At 34.7% G+C, this 18,995-nt stretch overlaps 1 long non-coding RNA gene across 1 annotated transcript in view; it reads right to left on the bottom strand.

Annotated features, from left to right (window-relative positions):
* The window catches only part of LOC104866907, a 50,282-nt gene that overhangs the window by 25,843 nt on the left and 5,444 nt on the right, over nt 1–18,995 (bottom strand). Inside the window, exon 2 of the long non-coding RNA XR_781602.1 lies at nt 13,945–14,033. This is a non-coding gene — a long non-coding RNA (uncharacterized LOC104866907). The remainder of the gene's footprint in view (nt 1–13,944; nt 14,034–18,995) is intronic.

Here is an 18,995-nt window from a genome sequence, read left to right as displayed (position 1 = left end):
CAGACTGCAGGATTTCCTGGTCCAAGCACAGTCCTGCCTCTCCACTAAAGCTTTCTCACATTTCTGCCACAGCTGCTCATGACATATTAAAGAATCAGACTATTGATAAGTGAAGAAAGAAGTTGAAAAACTCAGAAAAACACAGCAAGTTTAGCTGGTTAGACTTGACTTCATCGCTTCTTGGCCTTTTGGCTAAGATCAAGTGTAGACTTTACTTCTACCTAAGAAACATTAAATGCCTTATGATTTCCCTCTTTGTGGCTTCTCCACAGTTTTAAGCATGGACAGAGGAAATGAAATAAGTAAGAATTTGGAGTGATTTTCAAGTTACCAAATGAATGTGAAATGTAAAACAATCCCTACATTTTAAATAGTGAAGCTGAAATACAGGACACTTTAGCATCTTCCAAAGGACTGAAGATGCCAGATGTCCTGTGTCTTATATTTCATACCACATCCTCTTTTTATATTTGTTTTCCTTTACAATGTGGTGAGGCTGGGCATGCGTAATGACACTTATTTGGGCACTGTCAAAAGCTTTTGATGACAACTGTTGGCACACCAGCCACTCCCACCTTCTAGGTCAGATTTTGCTTGGCATTTGCCAGGCTAACATCTGACACAATGATCCCAAAAATCAAGTGGCAGAACTGATATTGTCTTTATTTCTTAACCCTGCCTGGGGAGTAAATGTCTACCCATATGTTTATGCCCATGATTCTCTAACATTTTAATATCCAAGGAAAAAGACTGCAGTTAAGTTAGTCCAGTATCATATTGAGAAATTTAAACACATATCCATTTTCATAAGTAACAGTGTGTCCTGATTTCCATTCTAAACTCCTAAGAGGGATGGAAACTTTTTAATACAGAGCACAAACACTACTAGAGAGCAAATATCTCTCTCAGTGTGGTGCTTAGGATAAATATACATTCACATACTGTTTATTATACTTCAGAAATCATAAAAAAGTTTAGTGTGGGGAAAATTTTTCTAGCTGTATTTAGAGAGTGACCTGAGATGTGGGAAAGTTGTCTATTGCTTATATTTTCTTTTTTCACCCACTTTTGAATTCTTTGAGGCTCTATTTCCCCTGAGTTAAGCAGAGATTGCCACCCACCTTGGCTCTTCCTGCCTCTGCCCCAACAGAACCTCTTTGTTGTTTTATCTAATCAGATTCAGAGGCCTTGCTATGGTTGGCCCGCTTGGACTTTTCAAGGAGGTTATATTTCTTATTTCCCAGGCTTCAGAAGGACTAAAAATAACTGGGTGAAAATCTGAAAGGCAAAGCTACTCAATCTTCCAGCATTATAAGGAGATAGGATCAATCTTAAACAAAAAGAATGTATATCTCTGTTCTTCTGTGACAATTAAAGCAAACGTGTATCTGATGCTAGTTTGGTGGTGAGAGCCTTAGATTATTTCTTAACCGTATTTAATATATTCATTTTTGCTCTTATTTCTGTTCATTAAAATATCCATATTAATACTTATGCTTGTAAACCATCTCAAAAATGAAACTCCTCTAAAGTCATTGTGTCTCTACCTTTCTGTATCTGATATTTTTTTAAAAATGAGTAAATTTTAAATGGCACCAAAGGAATATGTTCTATTCAAATGGCCACTATTACCATGTATATACTTAAAGTTGCTTCTTATATTTTAGCTTAATTCTTCTACTATTCAGCATAGAACTCCATCAAGAAACTTGAACAGCGTATGTCCCTAACACTCATTATGAAGGATTTTCTAATCAAGACAGTCTTCTTTTCATGAGGCACTGCTGGTAGAAACACACTTTTCTATGTTTTCTAAAGATGGATTATGCCCATGAAACATGGATGAGGAAACATCTGTCATACATGAAAGATGTCTTATTTTTTACAGCCATAAAAAATTAAGAGACTGCATTAGGGGAAAACTTCATAAAAAAAGAGTTTGTACCATTAACTTTTCTAGGGTATCAGAGGAGATATAGAATTTCAGTTCTGAACTTAGAAATATGTGAAACTAGAGATTATGAAAATAAATATTTAGCCATATTCCTAGTTGTCTTTTTGTAAAGTTAACAGTTTCATACTGAATTGAAAGCATATAGTGGTGAATTAAGAACTTTGTTCAAACTGCTTTCCTTGTCATGTTCAGAGTGATAATCTTGTCTTATAAAACTAAGCAATAAAAAAAGATTTAAGACTCTCCAGGATAGTACTAAAGAGTCCCATTGTTATTGGAAAGTACTTGCATGCAACGTGCAAATTTTAATAAGTTATCTTAAACAAGAAAGAAGAAAGAAAGAAAAGAAAGAAAGAAAGAGAAAAAGAAAGGAAGGAAGGGTGTAGATAGCAAGCAAACTCAGTCATCTGGTTTGCCAAAGTGTTTCCCATATCTGAGCTTAATGAATAGGTCAGAATAATAAAACTGACTTTAGTGGAGGGTAGGAAGGTAACGAGTAAGACTGTCAGTCACATATAGGAATAGGAAAGGCATCATTTCCAATGTATTGTGAGTGTCTCGTACTGAATGGCAGAATCACTGGTGGAGAATCTTGTGTTTATTTTTCCAACTCTGATCATTTTTAAGCACCATTATTGCAAGTGACATATGAGCTCCAGCTAGTCATAGCTCTCTAGGACCTGTAAGTTGCTGACACACAATAATTACTCATGAAATAAATGTTGAATAAATGAATGAAAAAATAAATGTATGAACAGCCTGAGTAGATATGGCCTTATTCCCGTAATATTTTAAGTGAGAAATAGGAAAAATATGCACAACTTTTTGTTACCATTGTCATCATTTTAATTTCTTTCTCAACTCAAAAATACTGTTCCAATTAAAATCTTTATAAACAATTAAATAAAAAATTTAAGCCATCATCTGAAAAACTGAAACCTTCTGTTCAGAATTACTTATTTGAGGCAAATTTTTTGATTCAAAGAAAAAAAAAAGGATAAATAGATTAGCAGGGAGCAAGAAATCTTTCTGAGGAATTTTGTGTGTGTGATATAGAGTGGAATGAAGAGAAGAATAGACGGCACAAAGGTTGACAAGGAACTGACAAAATTTTAAAAATGAAAATAGTTCAGTGTCCATGTTTTGCCTGGTTTAGTAGCTTACTGTCGTTCCAAAAGCTTGTTTTGTTAAAAAAATGATTTTAAAGCATAAAAATTTGCTGCAGCCATGCTGTGTTTGGAAACAAAAGGACAAACAGTTTTGCAAAACATTTCCATGTGTCCACTCTTGTTCACAGATTATTAATTAGGAAAAGTTTGAAAATATTTTATCCAGCTAAAATTGTTTTTAAGTGAGATCCTTTCACACACAAAAATTTTAAAACACAATCTCCATGATAAAAAAGACATTTCCCCAAACATATTAAATGATTTCACATGTTCAAAAGCTCTCTTCTATGTACATGTACGTATTTCTCCTACAAAATATATGTACACACACAGATTTGATTTTTTTTTTTTATACCGGGGATCAAACTTGGGTCCTTGGGCTTGTGAGGCAGGCACCAAACCACTGAGCTAAAAATGCCCAACCCCATATTTGATTTTGAATGCAAAGGATAAAGAGGAGAAAGTGGAAGGGCACTGCAAGGAGCATGTGCTAAGTAGAATCATTTTAAATATCTTGGAGAAAAAATCAGACCCATTTTTTAAATTTTCCAAGCACATACTAGTGTCAAGTACATTAGTAATGCTATCGTACTTTATCAATCCCAAGAAATATAGCTTTCCCAATTACATGTATATTAATCCTCAGTAGATGAAGTAATTTAAAACTCAAGCTACACAACTATGCAACATAAATAGGATTTTGACCATGTTCTGGTGACAATCATTGTTTGCAAAACAGGTTAGTGGTTTTTCAGCTGCATTCTATGTTTAGCAGAACATTTTTGACTAAATTAAATTATGGCTTAGCTATCACCCATGTGATAGTTAATCTTGATTGTCAAGTTGAATGACTTGAGAGATGGCTAGGAGATTAGTAAAGCACACTTTTGGATGTGTCTGGGTGGATCGTGTAGGCACAACCATGGCAAACATATCTGGTCCCTGGGTCTTTCCTCTCAGACTCTTCCCAGCTCTCTTATTCCCAGATGTCAGGAGCTGAGCTACTTTTCTCTACCACACCCTTCCACCTCTGCCATAGAGACAGCCAGTAATACACTAAAACCTCTGAAACTGTAAGCCAAAATAAATCTCACTTCTTTTAAATTGCAAGAGTCAGATATTTTGTCCTAGCAATAGGAAAGCTGACCTATAAACACCCTGTATCTACCACCCTCCAACACACACATATGCATATATACACAAACACACTTTAAAAACATGTCTGTCTGACTCCATTTATTTACTTTTGTTTTATATTAGGGTGGGTGAAAGTATAAACGGAAGGGATTGTGTGTTATCATTCCCATCAGGATCACTATATTTGATTTATTTGACCATAAGCAGATGGAGATATTCAAATATGCTTTGGGCTATGAAGAAAAGCTGTTAGAGCATGGGAGAGAAGATGCTTATACCACCAGTACTGGGGACCTAACATAGTTCTGGCACCTCAGACTAGGGAGAGTGTGCTGGGACAGCGCCCTTAGCATGGACATTGATGTTTTCATGATAGGCAGTGGTAGTTATGTACCTATTCCTTGTGCTTTACAAGGGCCAGAGTCACAGAGGAGGATCAAGTCAGTCCCACCAGTGAGCAAAAGTAAGGAATTGGGGGACATTTTGGAGGAAAACTCCTGGGGAATCTCCTGGGTAGAGAAATATATATTATATCTGGAGCATTGGAAATGCCTCAAGTGCTACCTAGGGAACACAGGTGAGGCTCAGTGGGAATACTCTGGCTCTCCATATCTGTGGGTTTTTTTACATTTTATTAACATACATTAATTTTACATAATTAATGGGGATCAATGTAATATTTCCATAAATCTTCTTAGTCACCCATGCCTGTTTTAATCAGAGCACCTCCATTTTCAAGTGTTTAATAAAGTGAGGATCCATTCAACACATCATTTAAAAATAATCTGCTGCTTAATAAATACAAATAATAAAATTAAACCACAGTACCTCACTCTCTTCCAAACTTACATTTTAATACATTTTCTGAAATTATATAACAAGTTGACCAATAATTAATGAAAGAAGTTTTAGAATACATTTGAGAGTGGTTACTGCTGATAGTCCTGAGGATCATTTTCTTGACTGTCTCTCCCTATAACTCACAAAGACACTTTATCTGCTTTAAAGCCCTAAAGAGCAGACCATACCTTCTCAAAGAAATCTGTGCTCAAATTCATCCCTCCATATGTATCTATGTTCTAAACAACTACAACTGTACAATATGTCAGTATAACAACATAAAGATATGCTTTTCAGCATTATAACTATTAACTTCTAAAAGCCATAAATTACATGACAAGTATTGAGTTTTTAAATCAATAATTAAAGGTAACTATATTATTAATATTAACAGAGGTAACAAAGTATTCGTTAATAATGTTCATTGACTTTAGACATAATAGTTTAAAGCAATGATTCTTCAACAAACTTGATCACTGGCTGTTAGCTAGATGTCTCTTAGATGCCTCTAGGCATTGGACAGATGGTGAATATGATAATTATTCCACCAATATGAACGAAACTATAAGGAAATTAAACTGCAATAGCTAACTCTGGAAAGGAAAATGATACAACAGCTACAATGAAAAAATTGTGTGATGAATAAGTATGCCTAAATTCAGGACGAAATGTAATTGGCGTATTGTAAAAGGCAGTAGTATCTCCTGCACAAATGTCTTGTTTCATCACACAAGTTACAACTTTCTTCATGTGCCTAGAAGCTGTGGCACTCTACAAGTCTTCAGAAATTTATTTTGGTAGGACTTATTAACCTGGGTTTTTGAGAAATATCGTATTCCATAGTTTTGCTTAGATTCTGTCACAAATTCTGCCAATACAGGTGTAAACAGTGCTTTTATAAAACTATTGAAGTGTATTTTTGCTTGAATATATTAATGATTATTCTAACTCTTTCCCCTAATTCTATGTCTAAATTGGATTTTCATTTACACTCTGGGCCCCTGTACTTGTTACAGTACACCAAAAATTCCAATACTATATGAATTTCCAGCCCAAGAAAGAAATATTTTGATTGACTATGATTTTGATACAAAAATAAAAATGGAAAAAGGAATTCTCTGATACATCTCAGCCTGTATTTCTATCATTCTTATTTTGGTATTTACTTTACTACTACAGTATTACTTTGAACTCCTTCCACAATATGAATTTTTATTACAAACATAGCGTAACTTACTTAATTTTCACTTAACACATAAATATCTTATATATTTGCCAATTGTTCTATACACTGAATATTTACAAAGTAATAGTCTCACATTAGTACCTGTGGAATATGCATTCACATGTGAAGTGCAAGTGTACTGAGACCTTCTCAAGAAATTAAATGTCTTATTTTTTAGTTATAAGTGTTTTTTAAAATAGAAATAAAATATAGAGAACTTTAATTTTATCTAAAATAATTTATTTCTTAAAAACTAAATCTCGATTCCATTTTACCCCAATTACAATGGCTATCATGAAAAAACAAAAGTAGGGGCCAGGGATTTATTTAGCTCAGTGGTTCCACAGCCTTCTTCACAAATGTAAGGTCTCGAGTTCGATCCCCAGTGCCAAAATAAATAAATTATAGATGCCGATGAGAAAGTGGAAAAGAAGAAACTTTACAGCATTGGTGAAAATAGAAACTATAACAGCCATGACGGAAAATAGTATGGAAGTTCCTCAAAAAGCTGAAAATAGAAACACTCCATAATCCATCTATCCCACACCCTGGGATATACCCAAGGAAAGGATGTCAGAATACAAAAAGGATATTTGCACACCCATGTTAACTGCAGCATTGCTCGTGATAGCTAGGATATGAAAACAGTCTAGATGTCCATCAACAGATCACTAAAGAAAAGGTGCTATGTATGCACATGGAGTATTATATTTTCAGGAAAATGAAATAAGTCAGGCAAAGAAAACAAGTATATGTTTCTCTCATGTACAGAAAAAAAAAGATGACCTGAAAGTAGAAGAAAAACTGCAAGGGACGGAGAAAGAAGACTGGAAGAGGAGAGATGGGAAGAGGAGAGAGTAAATGTAGAAAGGGAGGAATACAACCAACACATGCATGCGTTACGGAAATACCACTATGAATCTCATTAATTAATGTAATTAATATCCATTCATAATTATAATATAAAATGAAATATAATAAATCAAACAAAAGTAAATTTCAAGCAAGGGTGATATGTGCTTTGGTGTTTTATGTATTAATCTTAGTAGTTTTATTTTTATCAAGCTTCGGAAGAGATTACATGATCAAAAGAGATAAAAAATGTATCAAGAATATAAAATAAATCAAATATGATCCCCATATTTGATAATCAAATAATTTTTATTTATGTCTCAAGCATTTTTCTTCAGGGTTATATATAAATTATATATAAAATATTTGAATTACAATTCCAAATTTGGTATTTGAAATTCTACCAGGTTCTAAGATTTAGTCTTTAAAGAGTAAGGAGCTTTTCAAGAAAGAAAATTGCTATACGGTCTTGAAAAATGGCCAGAGCTAAAAATGTTAAACAAACTCAGATTAACTGTATATTCTGGTTGTGTTACCCAGATCTGAAAATGCTGTTGATCTGAGTCAAAAATATATAAATTTATTCTAAGGTTCAGATGCTACTGTTCCCAATAGCCTGTTCATAATTAGTTTTCTTTCCATTTCCTGCTAGGTCCTGCCAAACCTATCTCTCCACCAGTGTGATTCACCACGCTGTGACTCTACCACAGGCCAGGCTGGGAGTTCTCAAACATTTCGCCTTAATCCTCCATGACAGTTGACATCTCTGGTCATTTGTCTGCCACATTCCCAGTTTTAAAACAAACTCACTAGGTATTTAGGTTCAAACCGACCATGTTTGTGATGGTAACATTTCCAAGCTCTATGAAGTTGGTTTCCACATTTGAACTGTAGCTAGGATTCTCCCTTGAGAGGATGCCCCCACGAATCAGCCCACTGCCTCTTCTCTTCTTAGTGCTACCCAAAAAGTGTATTTTTTAAACTCAGGATTAAATCCATAATGTTAATATATGCTTTTATTTCTTATTCATTCCATTTTGCTAAAATAAAATCAGATTTGTCCCCCTTAAAATAGTATAAAAACTCAGAAATAACTTCTAAATATGGAGATAAGAATTTCATGGATTTTATTTTTTTTAAAAATAAAGCATTAATATCCCTCTTCCTCGAGGAAAAAAGGGGAGTACATAAATCATGCACCTTAGTACCTATGTATTGTAAAACACCTTTTTAGAGTAAGTACATAGCCTAAATGTGTTGACTATGATAAGAAGAAAATGAAATTGCTAATGAAATTTACTTTAAGTTAATTTACGTTAACTTACAAGAAAAGTGGTAAAAACAGCAAAGCTTCTTCAGGCTTCCCAAGGACACGAGGACAAGTACTTTATCCTGAAGGTCATCATCAATAGTCATCTGCACTCCATTCTCAAAAACCCTATTCTAGAACAGAACACTATTAGTCTAGATTTTTTAATTGTTCCAAATTCTTCAGAATGAAGACTCAAAATGAAATAATTTTATCCAGGTCAAAAGAATCAATTTATTCATCCATTGACTAGATCCTGGGTAGCAAGAAATTATGAGCAAGTTATTATGCATGGAGAAGATTCTACAACTTCCATGTCTGTTATTGTATCATCTTAGACATTTGGTCTTCATCACTATCACTGAATCTAAAAGAAGTAATAATGGATCAAAATGTAGTTACAGATGCTTGATGAGAACATTTGCCTGTGCTTAAAGAACAATTTCTTCACCTAAGACATGGAGGTAGGTTTGAAGGTGGTGGCAGTCAGAAAAAGAAAGAAAACCATCATTCCATACATATGATAAACATTCAAGATGTATTGTTACACAAGTTTAAATTTATAAATCAATGTATAAATAATAAAATTAGGCCAACAGACAAGAAGGTCACTAGTTTTGACAACCATCTACTTTGTACAGAACATTGGTATGATATAAGAATTCAAAATAGTATACTTTCCCTCAAAAAATTTATGAGCAGAAATAAAATAAAGAGATAAATGTTTTGAAAATAAATTTTCTACTAGAGATATAAGCAAAGAAAAACTGTTGTTTCTAACTTGAAGTAACAGAAGGTCACTAAAGACTTAGGTGTAAACATGAAATAAACATGAATTGTTCTTTTGCTCAGTCTTCAGCTTTCTCAGAGTTAAATGCATTCCTTTAATAAGGCTGTAGTGTTACAGGACAAATGATACTCTCAATATTACTGATTATTGGATGTGAAATAATGCAGGTGATGAATTATTCAGGATTTTTCTTCCTTCGGCGCTCACCCTTAGAACCAGATGGCAAATGGCAAACAAGGGAAAGGATGGAGTTGAAATTAATTTTGGAACTTGTTAGAAGCATTGGTGAAAGGTTGGTTAGAACTGTATAAAGTCTCCTTATAGTTTCTTTTTCTTTCAAAGAAATCTTGTTTTTTCATCAATGAGATTTATATGGTGACTAGAAAATGTAAATGTACTTTGACTTTCTTGATAAAGGAGTTCTTCAAAGAAAGACTTCATGAAAAAAATCAAAATGTTTCCCATTTCATATCAAATATTAATTTGTATTTGTCCTGTTAAAACTGACAATTTGTGTCATTTGTAGGAAAATGGATGTACCGTGAAACCATAATGTGAAGTGAAATAAATCAAACTAAATTAGACACAGCTTAAATATTGCCTGGTTTCTCTTATATGAGAAACTCAAAGTATAAATAAATTAAAGAGAAAAATAAAAGATAGATAATAGAACTTTTTTTTCAGACTGGGTCTCACTACACAGTTCTTTGGGCTGCCTTGAACTCACCATGTAACCCAGGCTAGCCTCAAATTCACAGCAATCCTCCTGCTTCAGCTTCTTGAGTGCTGAGATTACAGGCATGCACCACCATGCCCAGCAGAGAGACAGAACTTTGGCAAAAGGAAAGGGAACCAAGAAATGGAAAGATGGGGAGGGAGAGAAGAGAGTGGGAAGGGGATAAAAAAAATTAAGAGGTGTTATGTACACCTACCAGCTTTACACAATGAACATAGACACTACATACTATAAACATGTAGTAATAAAAAAATTAAATAAAATTGACCACATGACTGCAAACAAAAAATTGAGTAAAGCATTTTTCAGCTAACAGTAAAGTATATATACAGGTATCTGAATCTCTTTTCATGTCTAAATGACATATTTTCACATAAAAATTGATGGATTCCTAAAACATTAATGAATTATGTGTAACACAAGTCCAAAGTTCCTTTTTAAAATCCACAAAGAATTACTTTAGAATGTTTATTACTACTAAGAAAGGAGGATGAATTAAAATAATAAGATTTCTAGTGAGAATTTCTCAAATTCTAGGTCCTGATAGGAGCTAATCAGTCTCCTACCACCATTATACCTGCTTGGTCAGTACAGGTAAAGAGAGTAATTTTGGATAACAGGCTGTTCTTAGGATCAGTATGGAGTCTTATAAAACCTGAGAGCCACCAGATCAGAGAATAGACCTACTAAAAGAAAGCTAACTCAGAACACAGAATTGAGAAGAAGGATAATTATAAGGTAGTGGGGATTGAATGCAGGACCTCTGTATTGAGCTACCCTATATACCCAGCCCTTTCAAAAATTAATTAATTAATTAATTAATTAATTAATTAATTAATTATTGAGAAAGGGTCTTACTAAGTCAGTTCCCAGGCTGGGCTCAAATTTATGATCCTCCTGCCTCAGGGTGCAGGGATTACAAGGGCATGCCAACATCCCCAGCTAAGTTTTGACTTTTAAACAAATAGTCCATGGAAACAAATTTCCCTACTTAGTTGCAGAGTTGTCCTGTTATTATTTTAAGCCTTTTTTATACTAATGGTGCCTTCCAAGGCTCCAAAAGACAGATGAAAAAATGTTTTATACTCCTCATATTGGAAGAAAAGTACACATAAATATGATATTAATGGTAATAGATATTGAATCATTTATCACATATGGTAGAGGATGTTCTTCACAAAAAGTAACAATACAATAACCATTGTGTATAGGACATTATTATGTACAAGACATTTTATGTCCAATTTTTATGTGCTTTAATTTATTTAGACCTCACAACCCAATGAAGATGGTGTTAATGACCCTGTTGAATCAATGAGGAGTTTGGGATGGAATGCTGTCACATTTTAATCTATATGTTTTACATAAGTCAATTTAAATTTCTGTTGGCTAGGTCCAAGCTAGCCAACATGGGCTCAGCAAAGCTAAACTGGCCTGACCCGGCGCTATTGGTAGGTGACACAGGGAGATCACAGGTGCTGGAAACATTGCACTTCAACTCACTGGGAGGATTCTGGTTGTCCAATGTCAATTCATGGGTTACAGTATGTCAAACTTCTCATTTTAAAAAAAGTTTCATAAAAGAACATATAACAGAAAGTTTACTTTTTATTTACAGAAAGCCACTTTTTATTTACCCAGTTTAGTACTGTGAAGTACATTCGCATGGTTATGCAACTAATCTCCAGGGATCTTTTCATCTTTCAAAACTGAAAGTCACTGCTCATTAAATAACAACTCCCCATTCCCCCTTATCGCTAGGCCTCCAGCAACCACTCGTCTACTCTGTCTCTATAAATTTCAGTATTCCAACTATCTCATACAATCATACACTATGTGTCTCTTTGTGACTCACTTTTTCCATGTTCCACAGTAATTTTGAAATCCTAACTATGCTAATGCAAAAATATTAATAATCATTTTACAAGATTTTTTATTATTGTACCAAAAAAGACTGACAACAGATGACTTTGTGCTCTTAATACAAAATGTAAATTATTTTAATTTATTGGGATTTTTTTCATTTCAGACAATTTATCTAGAGCAAGAAAAGTTTCAAATCAGTACATATCACTTATGACAACCAAAATACCTATTGATAGCAGGTATTGGAGACACATTCTACCATGTTTTATGAAGTATATGTACATTCACTAAAAAATATATCCCAAGAAACTTCTAAATTTAACTAACTAAATTTAACTTCTTTTTAAAAAAGAATACTTTTGTCAAATGGAAACATATTGAGGATATACCCCTAAGTGAAATAAATAAGTCACACATGTGTAAATATTGAATAGTTTCTCTGGTATGAAAAAACCATAATAATACATAAGATCCTAATGAGATAATTGAATATGTGAAATAGGAAGAAAAGGGCTAAAGGTGTAGGGAAAGTGGGAAGTGTAGGGGAAAGGTAATAAGGGAAAAGAAAAAATAGGAGAAAATGAAAAGATGAAAATAAAATGTTTATAAATGGGGAGGGGTGAAGGGGGTGAAGGGAAGGAAGGGACAAGGGGTAAAAATGGGAACCAAGACCTGTCACATAAAGGTACAAGATCCCAATAATGAATGTAATTGTACTGTATGCTTAAAATGTACCAATAAACTCAATGAGGGGAAAAAAAGGAATACTTTTGTCAATTATAAGATCTACAAAACTAACTGAAATTAAACATTATATTTGTATTTCCAACCCATTAATGCTTTTCACTTTAAATTTTATTCTTAAAATAAAAATTGAGAGCACCAAAATCAAATAGTCTGATGGTCTTGCAACCCGCCATATTATCTTATTCTTACAAGTTATTTTTTTATTTACAAGTTACCATACATTGGTCAAAAATTTTTTTAAAAGCCAAAAATAAACAAATAAAAAGCCTTGTACAAATAAGTTACAGTTCACAGTTCAAACTTAAGTTTATTTTCAACAAAGCTCAATTTTTCTGCACTACATTGTCCTTTCATGACCTCTGATGGTGAAAGTGCAAACTGACGTTAGAAATACCAATAAAAATACCACAAATTCCATTTACCTTGCTAATGAAAATCTTTCCCTTCTTTTTGTTTTTTTACCTTGAGAATGTAATAAAACCAATTGTTCAATAGCATAGAAATAATGTTGGTAATTTAATGATATTTTAAAGTATAATAGAAGCTCTCTTTTCAGTCAGCGTGTAAATCTCTAAATATGTGTGCACTTCACATAACAGAATGAACATTTTAGTAAAACAGCAACTTGCTACTTACTATAGCCACCAGTTCCCAAATGTAAAATGAATAAAGATAAGCTGAAACAATTGTTTTAATTTATAACATGATCATTCTCCTAAATCTCTATATATATGAGAATTATAAGCATAATTTTATATTAAGACCTGAATTATTTGGATTTATTTCAATTTAGCTAACAATAGTCTGTCTAGGCCTGAATTTTATCCAAAAAGGCACTCCCACATTCAATTACCTGCAAATATGATCCCAGAAAACAGGAATAATAAATGCAGAGAGTAAAAACAGGAAGGAAAGACAAGCAGAAACAAGAATGCATTCTCAAACAGTAACAGCTGGGCCAGGGATTTGGCTCAATGGTTCAACTGACTGCCTTGCAAGCACAAGGGCCTAGGTTTGATCCCTGGTACCAAAAAAAAAATACAAGAATGCATTCTCAAACAGTAACAGCTGGGCCAGGGATTTGGCTCAATGGTTCAACTGACTGCCTTGCAAGCACAAGGGCCTAGGTTTGATCCCTGGCCCCACAAAAAAAAAAAAAATGATAACAGCTGTGTCCTGCAAGATGTGGCATTAGCTACCATCCCTTGATGCCCAGCTGGTTCTAAAACTTTATTGATCATCATCATCTCTTTCTTGCACTACTCATTCTGATTTTTCTCACCCTTGACCAAGCACTCAGCTGATCTAAGGTTTCTTACCTGCAGTAGTGACCCAAGCCTTCTTTCTCTAGGTTTGCTTTGCTCTTCGCAGGTTATAGTTGCTGCAATTGTCCATTCAATGTTATTACCTACAACAAAAACACCACTCACTAGGATGTTGGTGGGGCATTTTCAAGACCCTCCATTTAGCCTTTCCTGTCACAACAACTCCAGAGATTTAGGAATAAAAGAGATTTTTTCAATTACAAAGTATACTTGGAAATTTTAGACATCCCAATTATTCATTTAGACACTAGGAAGACAAAAACAGGGGAGCCACAAATCCATTGCAGCCCCTATGAAATATAGTTGGTCTAGAACTCAACTTTTACCCGTTGTCAACATCCTTCACCCTAACTAAAGAACCACAGTAGCTATTAATGTCTCCTGTTATTAGTGTCCACTCACATCCACTGTCCAACAATCCTCAAAATGTGGAACTACTGCTCTTTCCTCAAGGTAGTGTTATTTTGGATATTCATATACCCTCTTGTAATAGATAGGGAGAATGTTGACCAATATTCTTAAAATTAGCAGGGTCATTATTCAAAGACATGAGCCCTTCCTTCTAACCAACAAGATCTCCATCTATGAAATTATACAAATCCATATCCTGGGTCTTTGTCAGTGTCTATATCTATATCCTGGGTACAGGATCTGAATTTTCCATTGCAATAATGATGTTAGTATTCCATTCACCAAATCTTCCTTTGTTCATTTGTTTTGTTTGTTTTATATATACATAAGTGATCATCAACTGTCCATAGATCTCCTGCCTTAAAACATCATAATGTATTAGTGATTGCCACAGGTTCTTGCACATCAAGATAGCCTGGCTGCTATGTAAGAGTTCTTCCCATTTCAGTGGTGATTGCAATTCTTTTGTCTCTAAAAGTTCAGTATGGCTGCACAGATGTTGTCATGGAGGAATTCCATCAGTCCACTGTGATGCTAGTTCCTTTGCAGTGTCTCCTGTTAAAAACTTTCACTTGTGAAGAAGAGACAACAAGTTTTTCAAAGATGCTGATATCTCCCTCATGAATGGCTTTTCTGCCTTCCTAGATTTCTTTGGATTCTCCAAAGAATCAGTCAGATGGTAGTTTCTAAATATCACATAAAAAATCCTCTCCAACGTTCCCATCTTCTATGAGACTACTCATGTCTTTTTAAATTCTAGGCCAAAACAATTTTAGCATCTCTGCCTCATTTTCCTATTGGTCACTATCACATCACAGGCTTCAAAGAAACACCCCAGCTGAAGTTAATTACCAGGTCCATGTGTCCTGGATAGGGGTTAAATTCCAAATCATGCCTGAGTATGTAACCCTATGTCAATAAAATTTTCCCTACCAACACTCATTGTATTCCCCCTACCAATCAACACTCTCAAAATCCACTCCTACATGTGTTCTTCTGGTTCTTTTGCTTTATGTAACTTGGGACTTGCAATTTATATAAACCATTTCCTCCTGAAGAAAGACATATTTCTTTGAGTGTTCTGAAATCTTACCAGAATTACTGGCGAGGAAATAATGAATGGTGGCCCAATATGTCTGAGGGATATAGCAAGCATCATCTTAGGAATTTCCTTCATTGTATAAGATTCTGTAGATCTTTTTAAGAAATCCCAGCAAGTATAGGATGATCTCTACTAGCAAGGAGAGTGTCCCTGCTTGTACCAGTGTGGAGAATTCAGGGAAATTTGAGACTTCAAGATTTTCAGACTTATTCACCCAAATATCCATATGGTGAGCTCATGGTTCCACTGTTTTCTCCTAGGACCCAGACTTAGGAAGCCCAAAGAGACTGTGACTTCAGTCTCTGCAGCTGTGTACCTCTTACAATTTGATTCCTGGCCTGACTTGCACCACAGACTCTCTTGCAGTTATAGAAAATGATATCCTCAAGTGGCAATAGAGAACACTGGTTGATTTTGGATGAGCCATTTTCTTAATTTCAAAGCATTAAGATCAATTTATAAAAATCTAGTCATTTCACAATACTTGTGATTACCATTGCCACCTTGCTATTCAATTATAACAATGATTCCACGTGCATCTGTCCAAAAAACCTCATGTAGGAACATTATTAATTACATACTGCTGCTTATCACGTCCACATTTCACACCAGAGCTGAGGACTTTATTGCTATTCGAATGATGAGCCATCAGTTCTAAAATCTCATGTTATGCTTTATATCTTAAATGTGCCCCAAAACCTTATGTGTTGATGGTGTAGTGCCTAGCCGGTGGGCTGTTGGGAAATGGTGGAAATTTTAGGAGGTGGAGCTTAGTTCAAGAGTATAGGTCATCCAGGTTATGCTCTTGAAGGGCATTTTACTTTCTGGCTGCTATGAGGTAAGCAACTGTGTACCGCCAAGTGCTCCCTATCATGATGTTCTGCCTTACCATGTAATCAAAACCAAGTGATTGTGGACTGAAACCTCTGAAACTGTTAGACACAATAAAGGTTTTTGCCTTTTAAATTGATTGTTTCAGTTGTTTTGCCACAATGATAGAAAAATGATTTCCAAACTAATCAAATAGTCTGCTTTCCAGTATTTAATTCCAATACTATTTCTTTTTCCCTGGGTTTCCCTGAAAACATAACTTGAAGCATAGACATGAATAAAAGTAATCCATTTGGGCCCCAGTTGACAAGTGGTACAAGTGACAAATAAGGACAGGGACATAGAAGGAATAATGCATTAAGTCATTGCTCAGAACAACTGGTTTGGAATCACAGAACATCCTGAGAAGACTAATGAATACTAATCAACACTTTCCATCCAGGACCAAAAAGGTAAATCATTTATTCATTAGTTCAGAGTTGTTCATTCATTGATCAATGACATGGCATTGGTCAAAGTTAGCCCCACAGCTTTTAAGTTCCCTACATTTCCAAGGAGGCAATCATTGAGTGTTTAATGGTTTCCTTGAGGACTAGAGAAGCCCCAGGGAGCAGAAAACAAGAGGTCCATGTGCAACCACAAGGCAGGAACACTGATGACTTATATCTGGGTGGCACCAGTTAAAGTGTGAGCAGAATTCAGTCCAGTGGCAGTGGCTGGAGCAAAAGATAAGCCCAAGAAGACCTGAATGTGATATGCAGGACAGTCCAATAAGTCACAGAGAAGTAGACTATCAAACATGAAAATTTGTAATAACAATACAGCCAGCATTATAAGATGATTATATATGGCCTAGGTATGTGTAAGACTACAGATTGTGACTGGAATAATACTTGTTCCCAACTACAAGATATATTTTATTTTTCTTCATTAGGGTCTCTTAAGACATTGAAAGAGTGCTATTTTAAAATCCAGAACATCCATAGAAAAAAATAAACACAGGGCCGGGGATTTAGCTCAGTGGTACTTCCGCCTGCATCATAAGTGCAAGGTCCGGAGTTCGATCCCTGGTACAAAAAAATAAAAAAGAAAAGAAAAGAAAAGAAAAACACAATTTCAAAATTTTACTTTGATGGCATATGCTAATGTAATAAGCCTAAAAATTCAAAGAGTCCTATTCAGCAAACCACTGATATTTTACATATCCATCAGAAAAAAATTTGAGGAGTCAAACACCTTCAACTTACACATATTTTACATTAGTCAATACATTTAAATCCATTAATTTGAAATATTAGACTTTAATTGCTTACTTTTATGATAAAAAGAAGTTCTAATATTTTCTTCTCATATCAAATGGATCATCTTGCTCTCCATGTCAAATATGTAGAAACAACTTTGGAGACTCAAAAAAGTCTTAGATGAACATTGTCACATAAGTAGAGCCTAATAATTTGCCAATAATTAGATGAGTTTAGATAGCATTTAGATGTGCTTTAAAAATCAGTTTTGTATATATACAAAGATAATGCATATTTATGCTTAACTATAGCTCTAGTCTGCCAGTAATTCATATGTATTACATCAACATATATATGAATAGATATAGAATACATATGACCATCTGAATTAATAATGTGATGAACTGAATTTACAATTACAATCTAAAAGTACAGATTTAAAGAGCTTTCTGAAGTTCTAGAGCCACCCCTCAAAAGCCAGAAAATATGTGAAGGAAAAAGAGTCAAAAACATCCATTGCCTGCATCCCACCCATAGCAACTCGGCTTTTATCTATTTTATCTACAGTGAACCCTTGACTTACAAACTCAATTCGTTCTATAGGGCTAGCTGTAACTCAATTTGGTTGTAAGTCAAGACTATTTTTCCCATAATAATGGAAATATCCATAATGCATTCTGAACCTCCCAAAGCACCCCTTAACTAATTTTTCATAACAAAAAAGGGTTGTATAATGTGCGTAACTTACCAGAAACACCATTAACTTTCCTAGTGTATTCACCAACAGGTATAAAATGTATATAATTTATCAGAAACAACAATTTCATATTGTCTCACAATTCAAGTTGACATCTTTGGCTTGCAAGAAGGGATGATGAAATGGAAGGTGGTATATTTTGGAAGGAGAGTCCCCTCCCATAAGAACTTCAGGAATCTGGATGGCTGGTGTACTTTCCCTCCTTGGAAGAGTCTGTAGTCCATTAGGACCTGCTTCTGGATCAATGGGTATTATCTCAACCTTTTCAGAAGTAATATCTGGTATAAGGTTGACTGTTTCGGTCTTTTAACACTGTTCTGTAGTATGACATGACACTGTCATAAAGCAAGTGAATAAAGAAGTTTTTCTCTGTCTGGGCGGGCCTTTTCTACAAATGTTTGTAGCTCTGTCCATTTTCTCAGGATTCCTTTCTCTTGGAAGAATTTTGCTTCACTGATTGTTGACACTCCCCCTCCTCTTTGGAAAGCTCCTCAGATGCCATTTTCTGTTGCTCAGTCAGAAGTTGCTGAATCCTCTGTAGACAATTCCCCTGAGTGTTGCTCCACAATCTCAACATCACCACTGTAGATTCTGCTATAGTAACAATTTCAATAACCACAGGGTCAATTGAAGGCTCAGACATCAAATTCTCTCTTCTGTATAATTTTAGGCCACACTTTCAGGCAGATCTCAGTGTCCATAG

Source organism: Fukomys damarensis, unplaced genomic scaffold (genome assembly GCF_012274545.1).
Source record: "Fukomys damarensis isolate Sample0158 unplaced genomic scaffold, DMR_v1.0_HiC HiC_scaffold_14, whole genome shotgun sequence".
Lineage (NCBI taxonomy): Eukaryota > Metazoa > Chordata > Mammalia > Rodentia > Bathyergidae > Fukomys > Fukomys damarensis.
The sequence above is the reverse complement of the archived record's forward strand: the minus strand, read 5'-3'. Positions and strand labels throughout refer to the sequence as shown.